General features: G+C 41.0%; 1 long non-coding RNA gene across 3 annotated transcripts; it reads left to right on the top strand.

Moving 5' to 3' along the window:
• On the top strand, positions 1 to 27,197 carry LOC139357774 (uncharacterized). 3 transcript variants are annotated; one of them, XR_011611478.1, is made up of 6 exons: positions 1 to 478; positions 3,285 to 3,562; positions 9,957 to 10,052; positions 10,247 to 10,912; positions 26,031 to 26,186; positions 26,760 to 27,197. It is a non-coding gene; the product is annotated as an uncharacterized lncRNA (long non-coding RNA). The 3 variants fall into 3 exon arrangements; XR_011611476.1 differs by lacking the exon at positions 10,247 to 10,912 and having other exon boundaries at positions 33 to 478; XR_011611477.1 differs by lacking the exons at positions 3,285 to 3,562; positions 10,247 to 10,912 and having other exon boundaries at positions 46 to 478.
• The last annotated feature ends 697 nt before the right edge of the window (positions 27,198 to 27,894 follow it).

The following is a 27,894-nucleotide window of genomic DNA, read 5'->3' as shown; positions in this document are numbered from 1 at the left end:
AAGTGTACACACATACACACACACTCATACACATGTGCACAGCAATAACAACATCAAAAGAAGCAACAAAATGATAGCAGATCTCTTCTCTCCCTCTCTCTTTATCTCTCTTTATATAAACATATGGAATATATTTATTTATACATTTTTTTCTGGAAAGCCTAAAACAACATACTTCACAAAGTAGGTACTCATAAAATTGAAATATGTCAGTAGTGCTTCAGAGCCATTGAACTTGTTGCCCATATGCTTCTTGGAGCTCTCAACTGCACTTCCCACCCGACACCACTGACCTCTCCGTTCTCTGAGGTCCTTGTGGTTCTATTGTCTGTGATCTCACTCTTTGAATACAATCCTGGAGACAAAGAGAAGCTAATAATTGGAAGGGATGTTAATGTCATGGCAAAGTCACCTTGCCCCTCTGATTCAATTTCTTCTATTATAAGACGCCTAACTTGATTCCTTCATTGTCTCTAGGGTATGTATCTATTTCCTACCTAGCTAGGTACTTGTGAAAAACTTGAACTCTAGTCTTGGACACCTTTTTCTCATTAAGTACCAAGCTCTATACCTTTCTTGCTCATAGTAAGGACTCCTCCCTCCGGTCTCTCTCCTGCCGCCCACGTCGCCGCGGTTGCCTCCACCACCTCTGCTGTGGCAGTGGCTGCTGGGGTGGTGGCCCTGCATTGTGGCCCCTGGGCTCCCCGCCGGCGACATGGCAGAGCTAGGCGACTTGCAGCCAGGAGACAATTCTCCCAGGGACCCAGCGGCCTGGCGGGAGAGGGGTGGGGAGGGTTGGACTGCCGTGCCCTTCCAGGGAGGGACCCCCTTGGTACGCTGACCTCTGGGACCGAGCGGTGCCCGCGCTGTGCTCGTGGATCTGAGCCCGGCGTCTTGGACTCTGTGCCCTTCGGGCGGATCTTCAGGCCGGACAACTTCATCTTCGGTCAGAGTGGTGCAGCGAACAACTGGGCCAAGGCACAGCCCACTACTACTTACAGAAGGCACAGAGCTGGTGGAGTCAGTGACGGACGTTGCCAGGAAGGAGGCTAAGAGCTGTGAGGGCCTGGAGGTTTTCCAGCTGACCCACTCCCTGGGTGGGGGCACTGGGTCTGGGATGGATACCCTTCTCATCAGCAAGGTCTGGGAGGAGTACCCAGACAAATCATGAACACATTCAGCATTCTGCCCTAGCCCAAGGTGTTGAACACAATGGTGGTGGTCCCAGATGAATGAGGTCCAGTTGCTTGTTCTTGCCATCAAATAACAAGATGTAGACAGACTGGGAAAGAAAGAAGTTTATTTCTGCAACCAGTTACAGGGAGAAGGTCAGAGTAAGTCACCAGAACAACTCGAAGTTACAAGTTTTTCTCCAGTGCTTATGTACATTTTAAGCTCCGTGCCTATGTGTAGGAGTGTACCTGCAAGCAGAAGTGTTTCATTCAATCTATACCTAATCTTTAGGGTCTGAAAAGTTTTCCCTAGAGCCTTGGAAACTTTCTTAATCTTAAGTGGGCCCTGGTAGGAGGCTTATGTATAAGAATGCTTTTATTATTCTATCAGACTTTAGGAACTAAGAAAATTCAGGTGGGGGTCTTAATGGGTTTGTTTCTGCATTGCAACCTTTGTACTCAGGGGCCAGTTTCTCTAGTTCTTTAATGCTGAACATATGCATTTGTCAGAACTATAGTAAAAGATTAGTGAAAACTGGCTGCTAATGGAAACCTGGCCTGACACCCTCTCTGTCCACCAGCTCATAAAAAACACAGACAAAGCACAGATATTTTGCACTGATAATGAAGCTCTCTATGACATCTGCTTCAGAACTGTAAAGCTGCCCACACCCAGCTATGGTGACCTGAACCACCTGATTTCTCCCACCAGGAGTGGGGTCACCCCCTGCCTGTGCTTCCCCAGCCAGCTAAATGCTGACCTACAGAAACTGGCTGAGAATGTGGTCTCATTTCCCTACCTGTACTTCTTCATGCCTGGCTTTACCCTGCTGACCCACAAGGGTAGCCACCATTACTGGGCCCTGATGGTGGCTGTGCTCACCCAGCAGATGTTTCATGCCAAAAACATGATGGCTTCTTGCAACCCCCACCATTGTTGCTACTTAATGATGGCTGCCATTTTCAGGGTCCACATGTCCATGAAAGAGATGGACGAGCAAATGTTTAACATCCAAAAAAACACAGCAGCTATGTTGCTGATTGGCTCCCCAACAATGTGAAATCGGTTGTCTGTGACATCCCACCCCACCCCAGGGCTAAAAATGTCTGCCACCTTTATGGTCAGCAACACAGCCATCCAGGGGGGGAAAAAAATCATTTTGCCATGATTTAATGAATAAAGGATTAAATATTAGAAAGTTTAGAGATTGTCTGTATTGGGTTTTTTTTTTTTTTCCAAACATTCTGCTCATCACTTAACGTGCATTGAATGATTTAATCTTCATAGCAATCCTATTGCTAGTTTATACTTGAACCAAAGCATAAAGGGACTAATAAACATGCCCATGTTAGGATTTGAACCCAGGCAGTCTAGTTCCTGATTAACTACTATGCTGCACCACAGAGGCAAATGAGTAGCATGTATTTTCCTGAGCCTTCAATTGACTCCTGACATACGTTCAAAGACTTAGGATACATGGTTCACTTCCTTCAACATGCCAAGCTGCACCTGCACCAGGGAACTTCATACTCTTTCAGCAGGTAGAGAGGAAGCTCCAGGAGTGGAAAGATGCCCCGTGAAGTAGAGGAGGATATGCAATCCCAGGCATCAATACCTGCTACATTAACAGTTTCTCTGAGAGCCAGGTCCACATGAGGCATAACCAAACGGGTGTGATACTTGACCCTTTGCCAATTTGTTCTTCATCTGCAGACACCTCAGGAAAGAAATGCTTCTCAATCGCTAACCACAGGAAGGTTAGGGAGAAGGTCTAGGAGGAGGAAACCCTCAGGCAAGTCCCAGTTTTGAGAAAATAGCCCAGGCAATGGCTTACCCTTTACGTGTATGTCTAACCAGTGAATCGTGGCATTTGGGCTCTCCTAAAGCTTTGGCAGTTCTAGGAATTATCATTATGGCTGTAGAAATGTGTTCATGTCTTTGAGACTTTTTAGTTCTCTTTTCACTTAAAATAAACCTAACATCACTCATTCATCACTAAATCTCCTTCAGTGCCCTGATATGTGAACACTGATGCTTCCATACGCCTAGATCTATTGCAACACTTACCATATTATGCTATAATCTTGGCTCTCCATCTGTCTCCCCTCTAGACTGTGTGCTCCTAGAGTGAGGGAATAACTTGTTAGTCATGTCTGCATGACCTGTGTCTGAAAGAAGAATGTCTGACACCAAGCAGATATCAATGCTCTGGTGAAATGAGCAAAAGACAAATCAACTGTCCAGTGAAACAACAAATGTATCCAATGAAACTGAATCAAAGGGAAATGTTGAACTTTCTGACTGGAAAGCATGTCTCCCAATCCATGACCTAAGCATCATTTCCAAAGTCTAGGCCCCGACTGGACCTTCAACTTACGCAAGTGCAATTGTAAGTCAACAAGAATATGGATTACTCTCCTCTCTGTGGCATTCAGATCAACATTTTAATTAGTATTCAAGATGCTGATGCAACATTATTCCATGTATGGCATGTAAAATGGCACAACATATATTTTATGTATTTACTAAAAACATAAATAAAAACAACTTATACAGGAATAATCACTTTGACATTTAGGGATGTTGCCTTCCTACTATCATTCTCATTCTCATATGCATGTGTACAAATAGCTAGCTAGATAGAGATATAGGTATAGACAGAGAGATGATAGATTATAGATAGATATGTAGATGGACAGATAGATCAATAGATTGATAGATTGATAGATAGACAGATGATTGATTGATAGATAGATAGATAGATAGATAGATAGATAGACAGACAGATAGATATGACTTCGAAAAGATTTTCATGTTTCATCCCCAGAAACTGTGCATATGTTACCTTACATGGTCAAAGAGGTGGCACAGATGTGAGTGAGAGCCTGACTAGGAAAGATAATCCTGGACTGGGTGTGGCTCACCCCTATAATCCTAGCACTTTGGGAGGCTGAGGTGAGTGGATCACTTGGGGTCAGGAGTTCAAGACCAGCATGGCTAACATGGTGAAACCCTGCCTCTACTGAAAATACAAAAATTAGCTGGACTTGGTGGTACATGCCTGTAATCTCAGCTACTCAGGAGGCCAAGGCAGGAGAATCTGTTGAACCCAGGAGGCGGAGATTGCAGTGAGCCGAGATCACACAACTGCACTCCAGCCTGGGGGACAGCGGGAGACTCAGTCAAAAAGGAAGAGAAAGGGAGGGCGGGAGGGAGGAAGTGAGGAAGGGAGGAAAGAAAAGAAAATCCTGGATTGCATTGGGTAGGCCCAATCTAATCACAAGGGTCCTTATAAGAGGCAGGCAGAAGAGTCAAAATCAGAGAAGGGGATGTAAAGACGGAAGTAGAGTTTAGATCTATGCTAACAGGGTCAAGAATTAAGGGATGAGGGAAGCCACTAGAAGCTGGGAAAGCAAGGGACAGATTCTCCTCTAGAGGCTTTGTCAGGCAGGCAGCCTTGCCAATGTATTTGGACTTCTGACTTCTAGAACTGTCATGTAATAAATTTATGTTATCTTGAGCCAGTAGTCTCTGATAATTTTTAAAGCAGCAACAGAAATTTAATATAGATAGATGCATTTGATTCCCAGACCTGCCACAACAAATTACCATTAACTGGGTGGCTTAAAACAACAAAATGTATTCTGTCACCATTCTAGAGTCCAGAAGTTCAAAATGAAATGTTGGCAGAATCCTTCCTTGCCTCTCACTAGCTTCTGATGGTTGCCAGAAATCCTTGGCACTCCTTGGCTTATAGACACATCACTTCTGTCTCTGTCTCTGTCATCACATGGCATTCTCCCTGTGGTTATGTATCTTCACATGGCCTTTTTAAAGGGATACCAGTCATTGTATTTAGGGCCCACCCTAATCCAGTATGACCTGATCTTAACTAATTGTATCCACAAAGACCCTATTTCAAAATAAAATCACATTCTGAAGTTCCAAGTAAACATGGATTGGGGGCAGAAGGGTTGGCGGGGGGAAGGGGAGCACTATACAACCCAGTAAAGAGAGAGAGAGGGAGAGATTCTTTGATGATACCATTTTTATTATTGCTTGATATTTGGTTGTACGTTTATAGCAGAATTTACTATGTTGATTCATTTCACCAGTAACACATTGGTATACTTACATAAGCATCAATTATTTCACTAGAAGAATTGTCCTCATTTCTGAATGCCACATTCTGCATGAGATATTGACAAACTGGAACTTACTTCAGGAAGGACAAAGCAGGATAGAGAGAATGGACTCCAAACCATTTCCTGTGAAGAACCACCGAAGGAACAGAATGAGAAATCAAAAGAGAAGCCTGAGGACATTCATGGAGGATCTGTTAAAAGACTTACATGTATCACTACATTGAAGATAAATTAATTTTATTCCGTTTTTCCTTAAGGCGTTGAACTAAGGCAAATGGATCAGAAACCATCCCAAAGGAACAAGTGCTAAAATACTGGTTTCACTTCTCCAGGGTTTCCTTTCTTTCTCAGATCTTGGGCCTGAAATTTTTCACAATCTTAGTAGCATTCCAAAGCCTTCAAACAAGTGTTCCTTAAAAATATTTTTATCAGAAACTATGAATGGTATGAAATTTTATTAACTGTTAAGAACTGCTAAGGGTCTAAAATATTTCCCTACTTACAAATCAAGATGTTATCCTGTTACAGTTTCATAGATACTGTGAAAGATATGAGACTCTTGGGTCTAACACAAAGGATGACCTGTTACTCAAGCAATGGCAGTATAGCCAGAGTGTCATTATTTTCTTGCTCAGTTCTTAAGTCTCAGTTACCACAGGGTGATATGAAGTACCAGGTGATGCCTGCATATGAGGCAGTTGGATCATAGGAAAGAAACTCTGAGTTTTGGAAACTCAAATTTTTTTAGGGTTCTCTAAACTTGCCTAACCTTTGTCCTGGAAGGAGACATTATTAATACAGGAAGAGCCTTGAAAAAGTGGTTCAAAACAAAAGCCGTTAGTATCATTTCTTACAAGATAGGTAGAAATGCAAGAGACCCATAGAGAATTGTCTGTCAACAAGATCTACTCTTCCTTCATTTCTGTACCATCTTGGTGTCTACTTAATTTCCCCCATGAGTTCATCACTGCTTCAGCTGCTCTGATTAATCTGACTGACTGGGGTGAGGTCAACTCCATTCAATTTGTCTCATACAGTATTTAATTAAGAGTACTATGAATAGGACTCCAATTAGCAAGATGAGGTCAATCTGGAGTATTAACCTCAACCATGTCTCCTCCCTCCCTATCCCCACAATCCAGAACTCAACCACCTAAACAAATTCCATAAAACATTAGAATCTATCTTTAAAAATCAGCTTGCTTTCTCCTTAAGTTTTTGTGCTGACATTTCTACTTGGCCTTAGCTAGTAATCTATGATTAGTGATTACACAGATTCTGCTTTGGTCTGAAAGGTGGAAGCCTAAGGCAATCCCATCATCCATAACAACCTTGACTAATGAATTGGCATTGACCTGAATGCCTTTCCATTTCATATTTGGTGTCATTGATCGCTTTACTTAAAGTTAAGAAAAAACTTCATACCAAGTTTTTAAATGGATGATGCTCATTATGGAAAAGCCTACTTATTTTTTTGCAGGATCTACAAAAACAATGAGCCAGTTATTCTTTCAGAAAGCTTCTTCAAGTAGCCAAAGGAACCCTCATTTTGCAGAGATCTCTGAAGTCATCTAAGGTTTAAATGATTTACTGGTAGAAATCATTTTGTTAAACAATTTCAGGTCACTTATGGCCACCCCCATAAGGGGCAATTACTGTGCCTTTAGGATGGAGGCAAGATCTTTTCTGGCTTTTTTGCAAGTACAATCTCAAGGGTAGACACGGTGCCCATAGAAAATGAAATGTTACTGTTTCTCCCTACAGGTCCATGTGGGTGTCAGGCAGGTGGTGGGAGGGCGAGCACCAAAAAGAATCGCTAATGGATGCTGGGCTTAATATTGTACCTAGGTGATGAGATGATCTGTGCAACAAACCACCATGGCACACATTTACCTCTGTAACAAACCTGCACATCCTGCACATGTACCCCTGAACTTAAAATAAAAGTTGAAGAAAAAAAGTATTATTTAAAATTGTTGTGACCCTCCAAGTGGGATTTTTATTGGTCAGGAGCACAGGTTGGTGCCTCTAACATAGCATTTCAGTGGGTCGCTTTTAGGATTCTAAGTTTAGTTAATTTTTTTCTTTCTGAGGCATTGCCTGAAGAGAGTCAGCCCAGCCTGTTCTGTTTGTTCATGCCACCAGTGTTTGTCCTCCCCATGGAATAACTCATCATTGGACAGGGAGAACAACTAGAAATATTGACAGTATTTTTCAGTGAGACTACAGAAGTTGGGGACATGCATTGCTGTTTCTGCTAGACTTATCAGACCATACCTGGTAAGGGGCACTAGACCTAACAGTCAGCGAAATTCAAGACACTCGCAACAATTTGGGATATCAACACACCAAAAGAAAGTTTTAGTAGTGTTTTTGAAAGAGAAGAGGATTATTAACATCCCACCCTTCCTCATATATCCCTGGGTCTAAGGTATTCCCTGTTTAGGAATTAGGGTAGTTGCTTTTTCTTCACTTCCACAAAATTGATGTATACCATTCCAGTAGCTATAGCTGTACCTTTTTATTCTACTTATTCCTTACTTGCACTCAGACTTTTTTCTGGAAGGATCAGGAATAAGAGGAACATGACATTTTTATACAGCTTAACCATAATTAAGGTTGAATATACTATCTCCCCTTTTGACTGGACTGCAATTCAGAGAGTGTATCAGTCAAGTGATCTAGGGCTCTGTTCAGGGAAAGAAAGTTGCAACATGCTCAAGAATCGTCAAGATGGATTTCTGAATTTTCAAGAGACCTATGTAACTTTCCACCTCTTTCATCTTGACCGTGCCCCAGGAAGCAGGCTGTAGGAGATGACACCTTTCTTGGGATAGCCACACTTAATGGCCAAACTGCCTTATTAAGGCGTGTAGACCAGATGAAGTTGAGATAGTTTCAGAAACCTTTTTGAGTCAAGTTTTGGGGAAGCCTTTCCAACATTTGATAATACCAGGTGTATTACCATACAGTGGATGGTAAGAAGTATGGAAGTTCCATGAAATAACTTGACAGATTTTTGAATGGGTTTTGAGATAAAAGGTGGGCCAGGTGCTGTGTGGCTCATGCCTGTAATCCCAGCACTTGGAAGGCTAACGCAGAAGGATCACTGAAGGCCAGGAGTTCAAGACTAGCCTGGGCAACATAGTGAGACTTCTGTCTCTACAAAAAAAATAAAATTAGCTAGGCTTTGGGGTACATCTGTAGTCCCAGGAGGGTCAAGGCTGCCATGAGTTATGATCGGGCCACTGCAGGTCAGCCTGGGTGACACAGCAAGACCCTGTCTCAAAATAATAATAATAATAATAAATAATAATCATAATAATAAATAAAAATAAAAAAGATATACCATTTTAAGACTATAAATGGATCAGAAAGCCAAATATGTGGCATAGATTAGTTTTAAAGACCACAGTGGTGCCCGGGTGCAACGGCTCATGCCTGTAATCCCAGCAGTTTGGGAGACTGAGGTGGGTGGATCACCCGAGGTCAGGAGTTTGAGATGAGCCTGGCCAACATGATGAAACTCCATCTCTACTAAAAATATGAAAAATTAGCTGAGTATTGTGGTGGGTGATGGTAGTCCCCGCTACTCGGGATCCTGAGGCAGGAGAATCACTTGAACCCAGGAGGCAGAAGTTGCAGTGAGCCCTGAGCCGAGATGGCACCATTGCACTCCAGCCTGGGCAATGAGAGTGAAACTCTGTGTCAAAAAAAAAAAAAAAAAAAAAAGCCACAATGATGAGGCTAGAATTGGCTAGTATTATGGCACAACACTTCAATCTGAAAAAGTATCAGTAGTGGAAAGGCATCACCAGTAGTCCCGAGAGGGTGAAAGGTTGATTGCTTTAGGCAGTCAATGAGCCAAGAACAAGAAAGGCTCCCCTACCTAGCATGTGACAAATGAGTCAACTATGGTGATCTCTGGGGAAACCTCCCATCTTCCTCTTCTCTTTTCAACAAACTACTTTTTTATTGAGCAAAAGCTCCTGTTCTTGCTTCTGAAGCTTGTACAGATAGTTTTAGACTTTTAAGTACTTCAACCTAGCCTTTATGGTCCCCACTATAGGAATCTGCACGATCTATCTTTGAAATGCTGTGTCAATGTCACAAACAAATTGATTATCCAACCCTCTTGACTACAGAGAAGAAATTTTTCAAAAAGATGAGGACCAGGACATTCTCTAATCTCCAGGTCACAAAATGAATTATGTTATCAAGAATTTATTGATAGGCTTTTTTTCCTCAAATCTCTCCCTTTCATCTCTTTTAGTAGGAATTAAATCAGATCAATTTGTTTATTTAAGGTGTATTATTCAACTTAATATTATTGAGTGCCTGTTCTTTCATAGGCACTTTGTTAAGTATTAGGAAAATCAACCAAAAAAAATTGCCATGCTTTACAAGATATTTGACTATTAGGGAGAGATAATACAGCTCAATGTGGTCTATGAAAATACGAAATTCTCATGTGTTGCAAGAACAGACAAGTGAGCATTCAGCCTGTTCTGGAAAGTAAAGAGGCTCATGGAAAATGTATCAGAAAAAAAAAAATTCCCCTGAACTGAATTTTGAAAAATAAGAAGGAGTTGGCAAGAAAAAATGCTGGGTTTGTTTCTTTTATTTGTTTCTTTTTAGGTAGAAAGACAAAGGAGGTGCTGAGATGGAATAATACAAGAAAAAGGAGGAGAGAGCAAGAAACGACCTTGGTCTACAGAGTGTGCATAATAAGGAGTGAGTTTGGGGAGCATAAAGTGAAAAGCAGAGGGTGGATGAGCAGGGGACTGGGAAGATAGAGTAGGAGGTAATAAAGGATTCTGTCACGTGTAGACTTTATTTCACTTTATTCTACTTTACTCTTCATTCTACTGTACTATGCTGTTAGACTTTATTCTACTGGTGATGAAGACCGATACATTGTTTTACAGGAGAGTTACAGCGCTTCTTTGCATGTAAAGTAATCCTCCAGGATGGTCAAATGAAGAACATATTGATAGATGGAGAGAGACTCATAACAAATGGCATTTAAGTAACAGACACAGTAAATACTGAGGCTTAAGGAGGCTAGGCTTTAAACCTATTTAGGAGAAAGAATCAACAGAGCCTCTAAGCGAAGAGAATAAAAGAGAATGAAGAGGCAAGCAGGATGCCTAGTTTCCTAGCTTAGGTAACAGGTCTAACAGTGTGGGTTGCAGTGGCACTTCCTGAGATAGAGAAAACACGGTGCAGTGGTTTTGAAGGTTTTTGACAAGTTGAAGTGGACATGCTAAGTGTAGATATTTACCCTGTATCTAAAAGTCAATTTGAAAGTTATCAGCACATATCTGACAAGCAAACCCTGGGGTCTAGATGAGAATATTTATGAAAAATATAATTAGGAAGGTCTCAAGAGGGAAACTCTGAAGATCATCAACTCATAAGATCCTGGGGGCAGCAGTAGGGAGGGAACTGAAGGAGACTGGAGGACACAGATGAAAACCTAGGAGGAAGTTCTGCCATGAGAGCCCTTAACCAAGAAGAGGACTGAAAACTGTATATTGGATTTAGCAACATAAAGATCATGGTGACCTGAAGGAGAGCAGAGCTGTGGGAAGGTGAGAGCAGACACTAACTGTAGTGAACTGTCAATGCTATTATTCAGCATATATTGAATATGTTCTTTGCCATTAGGAAAATTTCATTATATAATGTTGATTTTTTTGTAAAAATTAAAGGGAAATTCCTTGAGCAGAGGTTTGGCAGAGTATGCTCACTAAAGGAGTGACCTTATTAAAAAGAAAACAGGAAATGTTTAATTCACTTATGTTGTAATTTTTCTTTTCCTTTTTATTTTTGAGACAAGGTCTCACTCTGTTACCCAGGCTAAAGTGCAGTGACTCAATCAAGGCTCACTGTAAACTCAACCTCCCAGGCTCCAGTGATCCTCCAGAGTAGCTGGGACCACAGATGTGCACCACCACACTGGGCTAATTTTTGTATTTTTAATAGAGGGGACTTTGCCATGTTGCCCAGGCTAGTCTCAAACTCCTGAGCTCAAGTGATCCTCCAGTCTCAGCATCCTGAAGTGCTAGAATTACAGGCAGGAGCCACGGAGCCCAGTTGATGTTATATATTTCTTGGCGAGCATGCAGAACTTTCAGAGAGAAGCCATGTGTTGAGAATACTGAGGAAGTAGCAAAATGTCCTCTAATAATGGAGGTGAAACAGTGGTCAGCTCATGATCCAGACTTTGCCAGGTTTATTAGAGAAGAAAAAGGAGATGGCTTAGAAGTCTACAGCTGAGGCAGACAGTGGCACGCCTTATTTCAACAAAGACAAACTGTAAGGTTGAACACATTCTCACAGTCTCACATCATCCATTTTTTTTTTTATGGTCACGTTTCAAAAAATACTTCATGAAAGTCTGGAAGAAAATAGGAAATGTCATTCCTGGTGAGTTCTAGTCAAAATGAGCAGGAGAAAAATATTGCCTCAAGTAATTAGGTTTTATACTCAGCTCAGGCTGTAACATCTGTTACCTCACTGTCTCCTAGGTCTGATGTGTTGATCAGGAGTGTTGTAGTGAGAAATTGGGTAGAGAGCTTTCCTTCATGAAACAGCCAAGAGCAGGGCAAGAGCATGGGCTCTTAATGGACCCCACCTTGTATCAGTTCTTTACCATTTGAAAGTTAGTTTACTTTTCTGAATGGCGTGAGTTTGGGTGGGTTTTTTTTTTTCCTTTTTCTTTCTTTTTGTTTTTGAGATGGGTCTCCCTCTGTCACCCAAGCTGTAATATAGTGGCATGATCTTGGCTCACTGCAACCTCCGTCTCCCAGGTTCAAGTAATTCTCCTGCCTCGGCCTCCCGAGTAGCTGGGATTACAGGCACCCGCCACCACGCCCAGCTAATTTTTGTATTTTTAGTAGAGACAGGGTTTCACCATGTTGACCAGGCTGGTCTCAAACCCCTAACCTTGAGATCTGCCTGCCTCGGCCTCCCAAACTGCTGGGATTACAGGCCTGAGCCACCGCGCCCGGCCGAGTTTTGTGTTTTAAAAGAAAGTAGCAATACTTTCTCAAAAGATTATTGAAAGGATTAAATTACTGTTTAAAATACTCAAATGAGCCTATGAAATTCTTAAAATATTAGGCAATAAGAAATTTTTGTATTCCTTCTTCTTTCCTTCTTTCTTTTATGCTTCAGTCTCTCCTTCCTTTCTTCTCTCCTTCCTTTCACCTCAGTAAATATCTGTTCTTTCACATAAAGACCCTGACTTTGCAGGAGTCTAAGTGCCACCTTCCCAGAAATTCAGATTGTTTGAATGACAATAATATCCCTCAGAAAATGAGAGCTAATTTGAAAGTGTTCAGACATAAAAAGGAATGAGATTATGTCTTTGCGGGGGCATGGATGAAGCTGGAAGCCATCATCCTCAGCAAACTAACACATGAACAGAAAACCAAACACCACATGTTCTTACTCATAAAAGGGAGTTGAGCAATGAGAACACATGGACCCAGGGAGGGGAACAACACACTAGGACCTGTTGGGGGGTGGGGAGTGAGGGGAGGGAACTTAGAGGATGGGTCAATAGGTGCAGCAAACCACCATGGCACTCATAGACCTATGTAACAAACCTCCATGTTCTGCACGTGTATCCCAGAACTTAAAGTAAAATATAAATAAATACATACAAACAACAAAAAAGGACATTTTCTTAGAGGCAGGAAGGCCTCCAAAAGCCCAGGAGTTCCCCTAAGCAGACTGACTATTACCAGGGACTTGATTACATCAACAAAGTTTTTCCAAGTTAGAAAATGACTCAGCTTCTGCAAGGGCCATATGCACAGTTTTCCACCTCATTAACAAAATGTTTATTCCTTATAAACCCTAAAAGCAAGAACAGCTCTTTCCCAAGAAAACAGCCTCTCCTCTCTCCAGTCATTGACATTGGATTGAACATCACCACACAAACTGTAAACATCACTTTCCCGTGCCAATGACCCTCAACTTCAGACCCGGCAGAATAAAAAGTGTGTCTTTTTGACATCCTAGCTATCTGGTATTTTCTGGACGTCAAGGTGTAAACTATAACTTTGAAAGTTACAGTTATTTGACTTTTGGATGTGGCTTATCCAAAGAATGTCAAGTAAGGAAAACTAACCTGATCTCTGGCAAATTAAAATATATGTCAAAACTCTTTTCATTACACTCAGAAGGATGTTATCTCCATGTTTGGACAACATCTAATGTTTGCAGATGCTAACTTGCCAAATAGATGAATCCAGACTTTTCCAAGACCCAGGTTATACTTCGTATCAAAATGGGCTGTCATTCAAAATTTATCCTAGTCAGTCAAATTGACATAAGAAATTAACTATAACAGCTCATAACCCAGTAATCATTTTGATACAGGTAATTAGGCTATTTCTCCTATTTGTAACCAGCAGGAAAGAAACAGATGAGCTTATTACTGGTTGGGCCAAAGAATTGACGGAAAAATTATGGCTCTAGGATTGGTAGGCAGTTGGCAATAGAAGTATCAGGGAAGACAAGAAGAGCGTGAAATTGTTGAGAGTAACAGTTGCAGATCCCTATTGACTTCACTACATTTAAAAAGAGAGAAACAGGTCTATTGAGCAAAGTAAAAGAGGTAGTGGGGGGTATTTCCAAACAGATCCCTTTTATCTCATCCCTTTCTTCCAATAACAGTGCTTGGAATTGGTTTTAAGTTTATGAGTAAACAGGGAAATCATTTTCTTCCTAGGCAAAATATTAGGTGTTCCTATGAAGTGATAAATATATACACACACACACACACATGCCCATATGCACATGCCCAAAAGAAGCCTCTAGCCTATTTGGATGTCACAGATGAATAATTTTCCTAAATATATGGTTCTTCATTACTACATGTTGGTGTCCCTTGAATGAAACGACAGAGTTGTTTTGTGCTGTTTCTTCTGAGGAGGTATCTCAAAGCAATTAAGGTTTCACTTGAAAAAAAAAAAAAAAAAAGGCTATTTTTTATGTCAGTCACCAGGAAAATAATGGATCTTTGACTAGAAAGAAATAAAGGTGAAGACCAAGGCATAGGTAGGCAGGGAAAAGATGTGCTTATTCTCCTCGAGGTCTTACTTTCCTGGGTCTTCCTTAGAGGAGAAAATCAAATTGATATCAAGTTGTGTAGATGCAGGAGATGTACCCTGGAGCTTCACATCATAAAAGTGGTGTACACAAGTGATGTTTATAACATGACTGGGTTTTCATTTAGAAAGACAAATTCCCCGCAGTATGGGAACTTCATTGGAGAGCCAACAGAAAGAACTGAACTGGAGTAAAGACAAAAGAATGAGTAGATTTCTGAAGTGTACATGAGTGAGAATTATGTAAAACAGGTTACAGACTTGGGAAGACACAAGAAGCTTAGTTTGGGGTATGTTGAGCTAGAATTGCCTGTGTAACCTACAAGTGGGGATTCAGGCAATTAAATATTTGGTCTTGAGGCAAAGAAGAAAAATCTGGGCTAGGGATATGGATATGGCACCTCCAGTGTACAGAAAGAATTGAAACAATGGAGTGGAAGTGGAGTGACAAGAAAAGAGGGCCAGGACAGAATGCTTGGGAATACTGAGCAATGGGTAAGAACAGAGGAACATGAACCCACAATAGCTTGCAAAAATAAAATGACCAGACAGAAACATGAGCACACAGTGAATGCATAAGGCCTCTGCTAAGAACTGAGAAGGAAGTTGGATTTTGATCAACACAAAAGAGAGGGTGTCTTAGGAGAATCTAAACCTAAATTGAGCTTCTCTGCAGGGAAATAGGACTAAGAAAGCATGAGCCAGGGATAAGAGGGACATTAGATGAAGTGTTAGACCAGAGGGTGTTGTTGGAGAGGGATTTCTAGTGGAGACCAGACGTGGAAGTGGGCGTCTGCACACATAGAGCCAAGGAGAGAGATGATACCAAAGAATAGTCCAGAAATGAAACTATACACGTTCTAAATTCTACATAAAGTTTGCTACATGCACTTCTTAAGCCTACACTGCATTGGGCCATGGCAAACTGTCACTCTTACAAGAGTCCACGCTTGGGCTGCTTTTAAAAGGCATCAACCTGGAAATATCCTAGATATGCTTTGCTATAAATCAAGCATATCTAAGAGTCATCTTAAAAGTTGGGTATGTCATTCCAGGCAAACTCAGTCCCATTCTTCTGACCAGCAGTACCTGGGGGTAGAAGGATTCATGCTTCCAAAACTGCTGGGGGAGCTTTAGAAAGCCTCAAAGAGGAGACTATTCAAATACCTTTTCAGGCCTTAGCTGACTAAGCCCCAACTCAGTGAAAGAAAAATGGAAAGTAAATAATGTCTCTGATGATTGGAGGCTAAGTGACATGACTGAGGTCACTCAGCAAGTTAAAGGCACAGACTCAAAGAAAGAAGAATTCTAATGTTTTGCTCTCATCACCCGTAGATGTGTTCATCTTGTTTTTTTGTTTGTTGGTTTTGTTTTGTTTTTTGAGACAGGGTCTCCATCTGTCACTCAGGCTGGAGTGCAGTGGTGTAATCTCGGCTCACCGCAGCCTCAGCCTCCCAGGTTCAAGTGATCTTCCCACTTCAGCCCTGCCAAGTAGCTGGGACTATAGGCACGGACCACCATGCCTGGCTAGTTTTTTGTGGAGACCAGGTTTCACCCTGTTGCCCAGCCTGGTCTCAAAGTTTTGAACTCAAACCATCCACTAGTCTCAGCCTCTCAAAGTGCTGGGATTATAGGCTTGAGCCACCGCACCCAACCCAATTCCATCATTTTATGTGCAGATTCCCACAGTGTTTTTCTCTTCTTCACCAGAGTTTATGAGATGGGACTGAGATTAGGTGTGTTAAAGAGTTAGAATTAAATTTTAATATAAGATGATATTGTGCCCATTTACCATTACAAAACTGGCAAAGGGATAGGCAGAGTAACCTCAGGATACATTCAAATGAGTATTTCTCAGGAGACTATAAGCTGTGGAAATCCTGCAGGCAGCAGAGGGACCCATCACTTCCACCAGGGCCTGGGGAGACCCAGTGCTGTGCATCTCCCTCTACTTCTGGATTAGCCTCATGCTAAGGAAAGAGCCCTCCACAGGTCCCAGTGGAAAGACTGGACCGCTTTTGAGGCTCTGTCCTCCTTGGAAGCCTTGAACTACAAGTTTTAGGTGCTTGCCTTAATGAGACTACGGAAAACTCCTCTCTACTTTTCAGTGGCTTTCTGCTTGGCCTCTTAGCCTTTTTCCCTGAGGAGGTAACAGGCAACTGTTCCAGGGAACAAACCTGTGCTGAGTCAGCCTCACTCATCTGAACCTCCCTTCATTCTATTATTTTGGCCCCAGAGTCCTGGCTGCTCTCATTATGTCTCCCCAGCTCCACTGCATTGCCCAAAGCTCTTCTGGTTTTCCTGCACTTAGCTACTGCCCTTTCCCTGGCTCCTCAAACTCTTTCCCAGGCCAAAAATTAGCAAATGCCATCAGGGGGAAATAATATATGGAAAGCTGGCCGCAGAGTAATCCATGTCTCTTTTCTCTGGTATCTGTCCCCCACATCCTGGCTGTGTGGCTAGTATCCAGTGGCTTCAGAAATGTTTTGGTTTTGTTGATATTGTGGTTGGTCCATGTTTATTAGTTGCTTTAAAGAAATATTTTATCTGGCCTTTATAGTTGTTCTTAGGAGTGGTGGTCTTCTCAAAGTTACACCATCAAAACCACAAATGGAAGTCTAATGGTTGTTTTTAAACTCTAACAGGAAGGAGCAAGTAGAGGGGGTGAGGGTTTAAGGTAAAAGAGAAAAAATAGGTATGATACAGGAGGTTCACCAAATGCAAACCCTGATAACCTATTAAAAGGATTTCAAGAATTAAGACTCTTAAAATATAAAGGACCTATAGCTTGGTCTCAGAGGCAGCAAGAGAAGGCAATCTGGGAGGATATGTTCCCCTTATCCTCAGACTTTGGCAGGAAAGACCCAAGTAGAATAGCAAAGGCAGATACATTTATATAAAGCATGGAGTTGTAATCAGAGTTCTGGGAGGCATCACTAATGATTAACAAATATTCCTCAATATCAGGAAAGGCCCAAACCTGTCAGATGTAGTTCACTGGCTTCTCATCCTGCATGGGGATGTGTTTGGGGATTAGAGTAATCAGTACCATCAGGAAGTGTTGGGATTCATTGGCACAGGCCAGTCACTTAGTTTGGGGATCTCTTATCTTTTAGATCTCATTTGTCTTGCAACTAAAAGACTTTATAACTCACAAAAATTCCCGAATATGGGGAAATTGATAAATCCATAAATTTAAGATTAATTTACAACAAACAATTCAGGTAAATAAAATACATCCTGATAATCAGTGCCTAGATAACAACTATAATAATCCAGTTGTCTTCCAGCTAGTACATTTCATCAGTCGAAATTTACAAGGAATTCTGGCTAGAGCCAAATACTGCCCTGGGTGTTTCAAGGAGAAAGAAACAAGGTACTAATCTGTTATAAGTTCTCATTCCCAACAGGGTACATTGAAAGAGGAGAGAAAACAAGCAGTTTGGGGAGACTTGGCAGGAGCTTCCAGGGGCCTAAGAAGGTTCCATGCCTGGTAGTCACCCAGCCTCCAGGTCCTGCTGGAGGTGGTGGCCAAATGTGGGGAGGGGATGTGTAGATGTATATGAGAAGCACTTACCTTGCAGTGGGGTAGATTGTTTTTCCTCTATCATTAAATTTCACACAAAATCAAATGGAATAAAGTTATTGCATTTGAGGATAGCTCTATCTCCACAGGGGGCCCACTACTGTCCCAGGAACACAGCCACACATTTTCCGGTGAAATAAGAGGAGTTAAACTGAGTTTTACAGTTTACAGGTATCCTTCAAAATAATTAGCCTGTAATGATATGGATTTAAATTCACTTAATTTGGTGCTTCACTTAAGTGTCTATAAATGTAATAATTTCCACAATTCACCTTTTCAACAAATCCTTCCCTTAGAACAATTTATTTTACAGAAACCATCAGGAAATCAAATTCTATTAAACCTTGTGCAACCCTTTTCATCAACATTGTCAAGGCATTATTTATATGTAAACAAATTAACATACTATAAATATTCAGTTTGGTGCTTTGTGACAAATGCATAAATGATGCAACCACTACCGTTGAAGATATAGTATATTTCCATTAGCCCCATGTTTTCCTCATCTGCCATCAATCACCTCTACTCACTGCCCTAGACAACCCTGGCCCGATTTCCAGCTCTAGAGATTATTTTTACTGGTTCCAGAGTTTCAAGTCAATGGGATCAGATGGTATGTACTCCTTTGTTTCTGACTTCTTTCATGCAACGTCACAATTTTGAGACTCATTTATGTTGTTATAGATATCACATAGTCATTCTTTTTATTGCTAAACAGTATTCCACTGTATGAATATGCCACAAACTGTGGTCATTTACCTACTGACCACCATTTCTATACAGGTCATTTAGTGAAAATCTATTTTCATTTATCTCGGTAAATATCTAGGAGTGAGACTATTGGGCTACATGGTTAGTGTATATTTAACTAACAATTTAAGAAACTATCACTTTCCAAAATGATTGTACCTTTTTACATTTCCACCAGCAATATGGGAAGGTTCTAATTTACTCACATCTTTGCCCACACTTAGTATTGTTAATTTTTTTTTTATTTTAGTTATGCTGGTATGTATTGTGAAATTGCCATTTTGGTTTTAATTTACATTTGCTTCATGATGAATGAATGATCAATGATATACAGCAAGAATTTGCAACTCTATCCATAGGTTGGACCAACTAACATAATTTGTGGGCCTTAGAATAAAATAAAAATGCAGGATCCCTTGTTCAAAAGTTATTAAAGATTTTAAAATGACAATAGCCACACATTCACAAAACAAGATGCCCTTCAGAGTGCAGGGCTCTATGAGATTGCACAGGTCTCATTTCCTTAAACCTGGCCCTGACTATAAGCCAAGCCCATTCTAGCACCTGTTTCAATATGGCCTGTGATCTAAAAATAATTTTTATAGTTTCGAATAATTTAAAAATTAAAAAATCATATTTTGTGATGCTTGAAAATTAGGAGAAATTCAAATTCCAGCATCCTTAAATAGTTTTACTGAAATGCATCCATGCTCACTCATTTATTACCAACAGCTAGACAATGATAGATTAGTAGTTGAAACAGAAACTGTATTGCCTGCAAAATATAAACGATTTACCACCTTGCCCTTTACATAAAATGTTTGCCAACTCCTGATATAAGCCATCTTTTCATATGCTCATTTAGCCATGTATGTATCTTCTTTTGTGAAGTGTCCTTTCAAGTCTTTTGCCTATTTTTTATTGTGTTGGTGTTTAAATTCATTTTATACCAAAAGAAAATAGAACAATGCTGGGAAAGAAAATATATAACAGGAGCTTAGAGTACTCGTTATGCCACAAAGCAAGTAAGCTATGAAAGACAACTGGAGCTGTGTCAAAAGAACAGATAGCTGATTTCAAGAGACTCTCACTGCCCCAGTATAGGTTAATTTAAGCACTAAATGAATAATGATGTAGCAGATTTAACACATCAAATACATGAAAAAATTCATATGATTACAACCATGTGCATATAAACGCACCCACACCTTCCTGTACAGAGAGTAATTCCATTTATATAAAAAGCAACCTACCTACAGTATCAAAAAGCAGAGTGGTGGTTCCTTGGGGGCTGGGACAAAGGGAGAGCCGGACTTCAGGAAGCACAGTGAATCTTCTGGTGGTAAGGAAGGTATTCCCTCTAACTTGCTGGGACTTGACCTTCAAACTCTGTCTCTCCTGTAAATCTTATCAGGCCTTAATTTCAGTTTTAAGGTGGGCCTAAAATATACCTTTCTCTTGAATCTGATCCTTGCTCCTTAGGTAAAACCTTTGTGGTATCTCAGCTAAATATCTATGGTGTTCCTGAGGTGTTAAGAGTTTCTGTCCATTCTGGTAGACAAAAACTTTAATGTTCCCTATCTCTGACAAATTGCTAGGCTGTCTATTCCACTTACAAGTCCGCAGCTGCCACTCTCTGGAAAATGTCATGAAATTTCCCCACATGTATGTGTAGTTCAATCCTTAGCTAAGAATTTGTGAGAAGCCTCCACACAGGCTTTTGGCCCCACCCTCCACCCTGTACAACTCCCTCTTCTACAGTGCCCTGCCCCAGAATCACAGCCATTGTAATTGTCCTAAACTCAAATCTCTACCTCCTCAAATCAGTGAGACCTCCATGCTTTGCTTTTGAGCTCTCAATGTTCAGAGAACTGTAATATTGTGGGACTCACCTCCTGAGTTTCTCTTTTTTTATGGGTTAGAGTCTTGCACTACCTGGTGGTCAATACTGAAAGCGTTACCTTGTCAATTTTGTCTAATTCTGTGGTTGTTTACATTGGGAAGGCTAGACTACAACTAGTTCCATCGTAGTGAGTAAAAGTCCCGTGCAATTGCTTTTATTACTGTATCATAAGGATATGACGTAACTTAAATTTAGATTTCTACTTTCCAAAGATGTACACAAGTAAAACACACAGATACTATTAGCTGAAGAGTCCTGTACCAATTAATAATATCTTATCTTATTGGTTAGAGTTTTAATAATGTTAATATTTATTTGGAGGTATTTTTTTCAGCAAGACTGTAAATTAGTGCAGGCAAAAATTAATAGCCCCAAAGCCTTCAGAACGGTTTCACCCTCACTTCACTCTGATAGCCACACCCACTTCCCTCCAACAGCCAAGACTGGTGCAATCCTCATGGTGGCAGGAGCTGTCTAATTTCAGCACATTTATTTTCCTCCAAATCAAGTAGCTTGTAACATTCTTGGAGATCAGGGAGCAGAGAGGTAAGGTTAAGGAAAATCTCAATCAGCTGTTACACTCTCATCTAGGTGAATAAAATATCTCTGGAGCACCTACTTAATGTTCCAGATGCTACTAGACAGGAGAAAATATTCAGAAAGAAAGAAAAAGAAAGGAGGATAAAATGAAAGAAAAGAAGGAAAGGGAATGCAAGGGAAGAGAAGGGAAGGAAATGTGTCTCTGTTCTGAAAGATATTAGAGTTGTGTAACTGCAGACAATCTAAATGGTAATTACATATGATAAGGTGAATTACAGAGACATAAGTGAAGCCTTAAGAAAGCTCAGAGAGAAGTCACTGACTGCCTATGCAGAAGGCAAACAGATGAAGGAATATTTAAGTAGGTACAAATGCAATAGGTACAAATCTGACAGTCAATATCTGTAGACTAATAAAAATATTACTTGCTTTGTGTCTTTGCAAATAACTATAACTTATCTCTGAAATGACCATCTCTCTTTGGTAGCAGGTAATTTAATTTTACCAATTCAAGAATCATTCAATCGCTTCTGGCTTAATATTCAGTCTCTGGAGGAAACACTCTATTTTCCCCTTCCTCTTCTCTTTTCCTGAGGGTGTGCTTTATGGTGATCTAATTCCTAGGGATTTCCTTTTATTAATTTGTTTAGGTTTGAATAAGAGGCTTGCATATTATCCAAGCATTGAGGGGAAGTTAACTGGTCCTTCACCATTAGCGCACGTCTATGGTGGCATTTTCCAAGATGAACAATCATTCTTCATCTATCACTGCATTCGTAACAGAGAGGTCTACACTTCTGTTCATTAATTGGTCACTATGTTCATGCAGGTCATTCTTCATCCTCAGTTCTACTTCAATGACTGTCCAGGTCAGCTGGGTCACACTCAAAGACTCAGTACCCTTCCCAGGGCACACGCACAAAAAAGGTTTGACATTCTCATGCCCCAGAATATCTTCTGTTTGTATTATGTATAGCTGTCTTTGATTTTATTTTGAAGTAATAGAATAGAGTGATTAACAGTACAGACAATGGAGGAGCCAGTTTTTCTGGATTTAATTCCCAGCCCCACCAAGAATCAGCTGTGTAATCTTCAACTAGTCACCTAATCTCTCTGTGCTTCATTTCTCTCATCTATGAAATGATAAGTGTAGTCTTTGCTTCACAGAGTGTTGAGAATGAAATAAGTTGATATATCCAACATGCTTAGAGCACAGTCTATACAGAGTGACGGCTTTAATAACACCACAATGGAAACTGGGTTTCAACATAAATTTTGGAGGGGTGGCATTTAAATCACCATAAGACCCATATTCTTTACCTCTGAGGTTCTTATTATATGGATGGTGAGGGGTATTATCTGTGGAAATCATTGATGGTCAAGTGATCTGTTACTACTGAAATTGCACCTAATAAAGACCCCATCTTGCCCTAGAGAGTTCTTAAGATACACTGAGAGGTGAGATTCAGAGATTTTCCCAGAAGAAGGCAAATATTGTGGTCCTTCTCTCTTACCCCCCACCCTAATCCTACTTGGTTCATAGTGACAATCAGGTCCTTTAACTAGATTCTGCCACATGGTATGTCTCTCAAGTCAGCTTATATTCCTGCAGCATCTTTGGAGACAGACTAAGGTCAATTGTGTCTGACCTACGTCTGAAGCAAAGGAAGCTTAAGATAGTGAGACCTCTTGCTCAGACAGCATAAGGAGCATGCAGATGGGCTTTGAGTGAAGTTTTGCTCCTCCTCTGCCTTGGACACCTGAAGCTATTTTTCTCTGCGAGTTAAGTCTCTCAGGTCCCGGATACTTTCTTCCTGGTCCCAAGACAGCTTTATAGAATCCCCAGGATAAGCCGTGCACAGTGGCTCACAACTGTAATTCCAGCACTTCAGGAGGCCACTGTGGGTGGATTGCTTGAGCCCAGGAGTTCAAGATCAACCTGGGTAACAAGGTGAAATCCCATCTCTACAAAAAAATATCCGGACATGGTGATGCACACATGTAGTTCCAGCTACTCAGGAGGCTGAGGTGGGAGGTTTTCTTAAGCCTGGGAGGTTGAGGGTACAGTGAGCCTTGATTGTGCCACTGCACACCGGCCTGGGTAAAAATCTGAGAACTTGTCTCAAAAAAAAAAAAAAAAAAAAAGAAAGAAAGGAAAGAAAAATCCCCAGGATATTTTTTTCACCTTCTCTGCCATGGGGGCTCCTACTTTCTTTTCTCCTGTATTCATGGACCTTTTGCTTGTAGCAAAGAGGACAGAATTGATTCTCATTCTTCCTCTCAATGGCAGGGAATTCATGAATTATTTCAGAGCTTCCAGGAGCCAAGAAAATGAAGTGGGGTACTCATTCACAAAGAAGCATCAGAGCCCAAACAGCATTAATCTTGGCCTTCACTTCTCAATGCCACCAAGGCAATATAAATGCTCACAGGGGCCAGAATTAGGAACAGCAGATGAAGTTCTGACAGTGGTATCTCAGGCATCAGTAAGCCAGGGGGAAAATGCTTGCCACAGGCTGCTAACCAGCAGAATCATGGAGTTGTAAAATATCAAAACAATGGCAGCGCCATCACGGGTCTGTGGGTACGATCACCATATTGTCCCCATGGAAGTTCTAGATCTAGGGATGGCAATTAAATCCAAGGGTCAGCAGTAAGTTAGCAAGGAAGCCAGAAATAGAACATAGGTTACCGAACAAAGAGATCCAGAGCCCTCTTTGTAATTCCATTCTTACGCATATTGTACCTGGTATATAGATAATTTTAGACTATGTTAAAATGTTCCCAAGTTCCTGGACAATATGACATTCATCTTCAGTGAGGCCATGGCTCTCATATAACCCAACCCCAAGCATGAGAGGAGAGGATTTATATGTCTTCATAAATACGTAGAGGAAAAAGATTAATTTTCCTTTACTGAAGGACACTTTACTGAAGGTATTTGAACAGCAAGTTCTTCACTCAAGGATCCTAGGCAGTTCTGAAAGCAGATATACTCTCAGCCTCCTGACATCCCAATGTATTATCACCCAAATCTGCACCAGCAGCACAGAAGCCACTGGGAGGATTAAGTTTGAATGTGGAGTAATGAGCTTTGGAGTCAGGGCCCTGCAATCTAATTGTGGTCTTATTGCTAGTTCCCAGCGTGGCTACAGAGAATTCTACATCTCTCTCTTCTGAATAGATTCATTGGTGAAACAAATATAAAATCCTTTATTGATCAGACACAAGGAATCAGGCCAGATAAACTTTTGTCCTGGTAATGTGATAATGTCTCAATTTCCACAGGCCTGGATACTTAATTCTATGTGTATTTCAGGAAAACGGAAACTTGAGTGAAGGAAAGGAATGAATTTGCTGACACAGCCCCTGTTGGGACATCTTGATGTTAATCCTCTAAGGTCATTTCTGCATCTTCATAATTCTAATATGCTCTGAAAGCATCCCTACTTCACTCTACCCCAAGCTTTCACCAGTCAACTCTCAGGTGGTGAGGACAGGCATGCTGATATTCTGATGGAAGACACTCAGTCAGACCAGGAAGAATTGCCAAGTCCACAACCATGTCTAGAAGTAAAGTGACCATCTCTTTCTTCTTTTCCAGGGGCATTCCCAATTTTCAAACTAAAAACTCTCCATCATGGGAACTTTCTTAGTGTCAGAAAAAATGGAAATATTTGGTCACTATTATTGTATTAGTCTGCTTTCACACTGCTATAGAGAACTACCTGAGACTGGGTAATTTATGAAGAAAAGACGTTAACTAACTCACAGTTCTGCAGGCTTAGCAGGAAGCATGACTAGGAGGCCTCAGAAAACATAATCATGGCAGGAAGTAAAGAGGAAGCAGGCACCTTCTTCACATGGTGGCAGGAGAGAGAGGGGGAAAGTGCCACACACTTTTAAACCATCATATCTTATGAGAACTCACTCACTATCATTATAACAGCAAGAGAGAAATCTGTCCTCATGATTCAATCACCTCCCACCAGGTCCATTCTCTAATTAGACATGATATTTGGGCAGAGACAAAATTCAAATCATATCATTTTGTCCCTGTCCCCTCCCAAATCTCATGTTCATCTCACATTTCAAAACACAATCCTGTCTTCCCAACAGTCCCCCAAAGTCTTAACTGATTTCAGCATTAACTCAAAAGTCCAAGTTCAAAGTCTCATCTGAGACAATGCACGTCCTTTATGCCTATGAACCTGTAAAATAAAAAGCAAGTTAGTTAGTTTCTAGATACAGTGGGAGTACATGCATTGGGTAAATTCTGCCCTTCCAAAAGGAAGAAATAGGCCAAAACAAAGGGGCTACAGGCCCCATGTAAGTCTGAAACCCAGCAGGGCAGTCATTAAATCTTAAAGCTCCAAAATAATCTCCTTTGACTCCATGTCTCACATCCAGGGCATGCTGATACAAGATGTGGGTTCCCAAGGCCTTGGCCAGCTCTACCTCTGTGGCTCTGCAGGGTACAGCCCCTTTGGTTGCTTTCACGGGCTGGCGTTAGGTGTCTGCAGCTTTTCTAGGAGCACAATGCAAGCTGTTAGTGGATATATTTTACCATTCTACAGTCTGGAGGACAGCAGCCATCTTCTCACAACTACACTAGGCAGTTCCCCAATGAGTATTCTGTGAGCACTCCAACCCCACATTTTCCCTTTGCACTGCTCTAGTAGAGGTTCTCCATGAGGGCTCCAACCCAGTGGCAGACTTCTGCCTGGACATCCAAGCATTTCCATACATCCTCAGAAATCTAGTCAGAGATTCCCAAATCTTAACTCTTGCCTTCTCTGCACCCACAGGCTCAACACCATGTGGAAGATGCCAAGGCTTGGAGCTTGAACACTTTGAAGCCATAGCCCAAGCTAAACCTTGGCCCCTTTTAGCCACAGCTGGAGCTAAAGATGAAAATCAAAATGGGATATCAGAGAACAAGAGAGTGTGTGTGACTCCCCAAGGTCAGACAGAGATTCCATTTTGAGGTCAAAAACAGATATCTAGGTTCAGTGAATGTCCTGGGTTCTGTTTAGGGAATTAGCAATTATTTTCCCTTAGGTGATGATAATCACAGGAGGTGGTGCTGATTGCAGTTGCAGCTAGGAGGGTGGTGGTAGGGGCCAGAGTATGGAAGAATCAGTTAGAAGTGGTCCTTCCTTGACAACTTTCTCCACATTCTCCCATTCTTCCTCTTGTTTTCCCCATCTCTTCCTTTCTTTTTTACCTCTTCTTCCTCTTCTGTCTCCTCCTCCTCCTTTTCCTCCTCCTTTTCTTCTCTTTCTCCCCCTTCTCCTCCTACTTCTTTTTCTTCATCACCACCACCAGCTCCAGATGGTCTCAGGTCCACCTTCTTTACTTCAACCCTGCCTCACTGCCCCCACCCATCTACGGAATTATCCAATGCCTTCATATTATTCCAGGGCTAACAATAATTCCCAGCAGGGGGCACTCACATTAGTATGAGTCATAATACTAAATAATTCAGTTTAGGCATAATTTAATATCAATGTCAACCCCTGGTTTTCACTCCTCAGGATTCCCACATTGAGCTTCACCTCCCACCAAGGAAAATAGTGAATGTCTTTAGGGGAGGAACATCAGATTTCAGAAAACAAATGAGAAAATACCATCTGAGGATGGACATCACCACACTGGTGAGACCCCGTGAAGGTGAACATTTCTGCAATGATCTCGAAAGCACTGAAGTTTGTTTGAAGTTGGGGAAGGAGAGCAAAATATTGGCTTCTGGCTTCCTTTTCCCATTTTTGAACATCTATTACATGCTTTATGCCAGGTGGAAAAATAGGAATATTGCATGATGCCATCTATGTATAGCCAGACCCCTGAAAAGAACTGGCTTCATCTGTCATTTTCTAATTCTCCTGCCTCATGTTCAGCCAAGAGAGGCTAGAAACTAGAATTTTGCTTTTATTCAACATTGTTTGAAAGCAAATGATACTCCTATCCAGAAAAAAATTAAAAAAAAAAAAAAGGATATTAGAAATACGGTCTCAGTCTTGGTGACAGAGTATCACTTAGTGTTTCCAGAATAACAGGGGCAGTCATGACAAAAATGGTAACTACAGTTGATTAAATATTTAATATTTAATAAATATTTACCTAAAATGTAGACGTATTAACTTAACATTCATAGTCTCTACAAATAGTATGTGTGTTTAACCTTGTTTTATGGATTTTTTAAAGTGAATATCGGAGAAGTTTAATTACTTATATCAAGCCATGTGGTTTTATTTTATTTTATTGGCAATAAAATTTAGATCATATTTAGTGTGATCCTTTGTATTATTGATCAGTAAATATTCACTACTCTGCCTCTGGGGCTCAGAAATCCAATGTTTTCCCACCCAGATCTATGAGACTGTTGAAAATTGAGACTAGTTTTTGGTCTCTTGACTTCTGCTTTTTGCTTGGTTTCTGGGTCTCTTGCCACTGTGCAGTTTGAGATGGCCTGTCTTTTGGATCTTGGCCCCCTCAAGTTCCAGCTGCTTTGATAAACCTGAGCTCCACTTCTGTTTCTCCCACCCGATGAGATTGCAGAAAGATCTATTCCATGCTTTTCTCCCTGTCTTTGGTGCTTCACATTGAAAATCAGTGAGTAACCAAAGAAGTGACAGAGGAAGTCTAGCTCATGCAATATTTACCTTCTCT

Source organism: Macaca nemestrina, chromosome 13, assembly GCF_043159975.1.
Source record: "Macaca nemestrina isolate mMacNem1 chromosome 13, mMacNem.hap1, whole genome shotgun sequence".
Lineage (NCBI taxonomy): Eukaryota > Metazoa > Chordata > Mammalia > Primates > Cercopithecidae > Macaca > Macaca nemestrina.
This window is presented reverse-complemented; position numbering and strand designations above follow the sequence as displayed.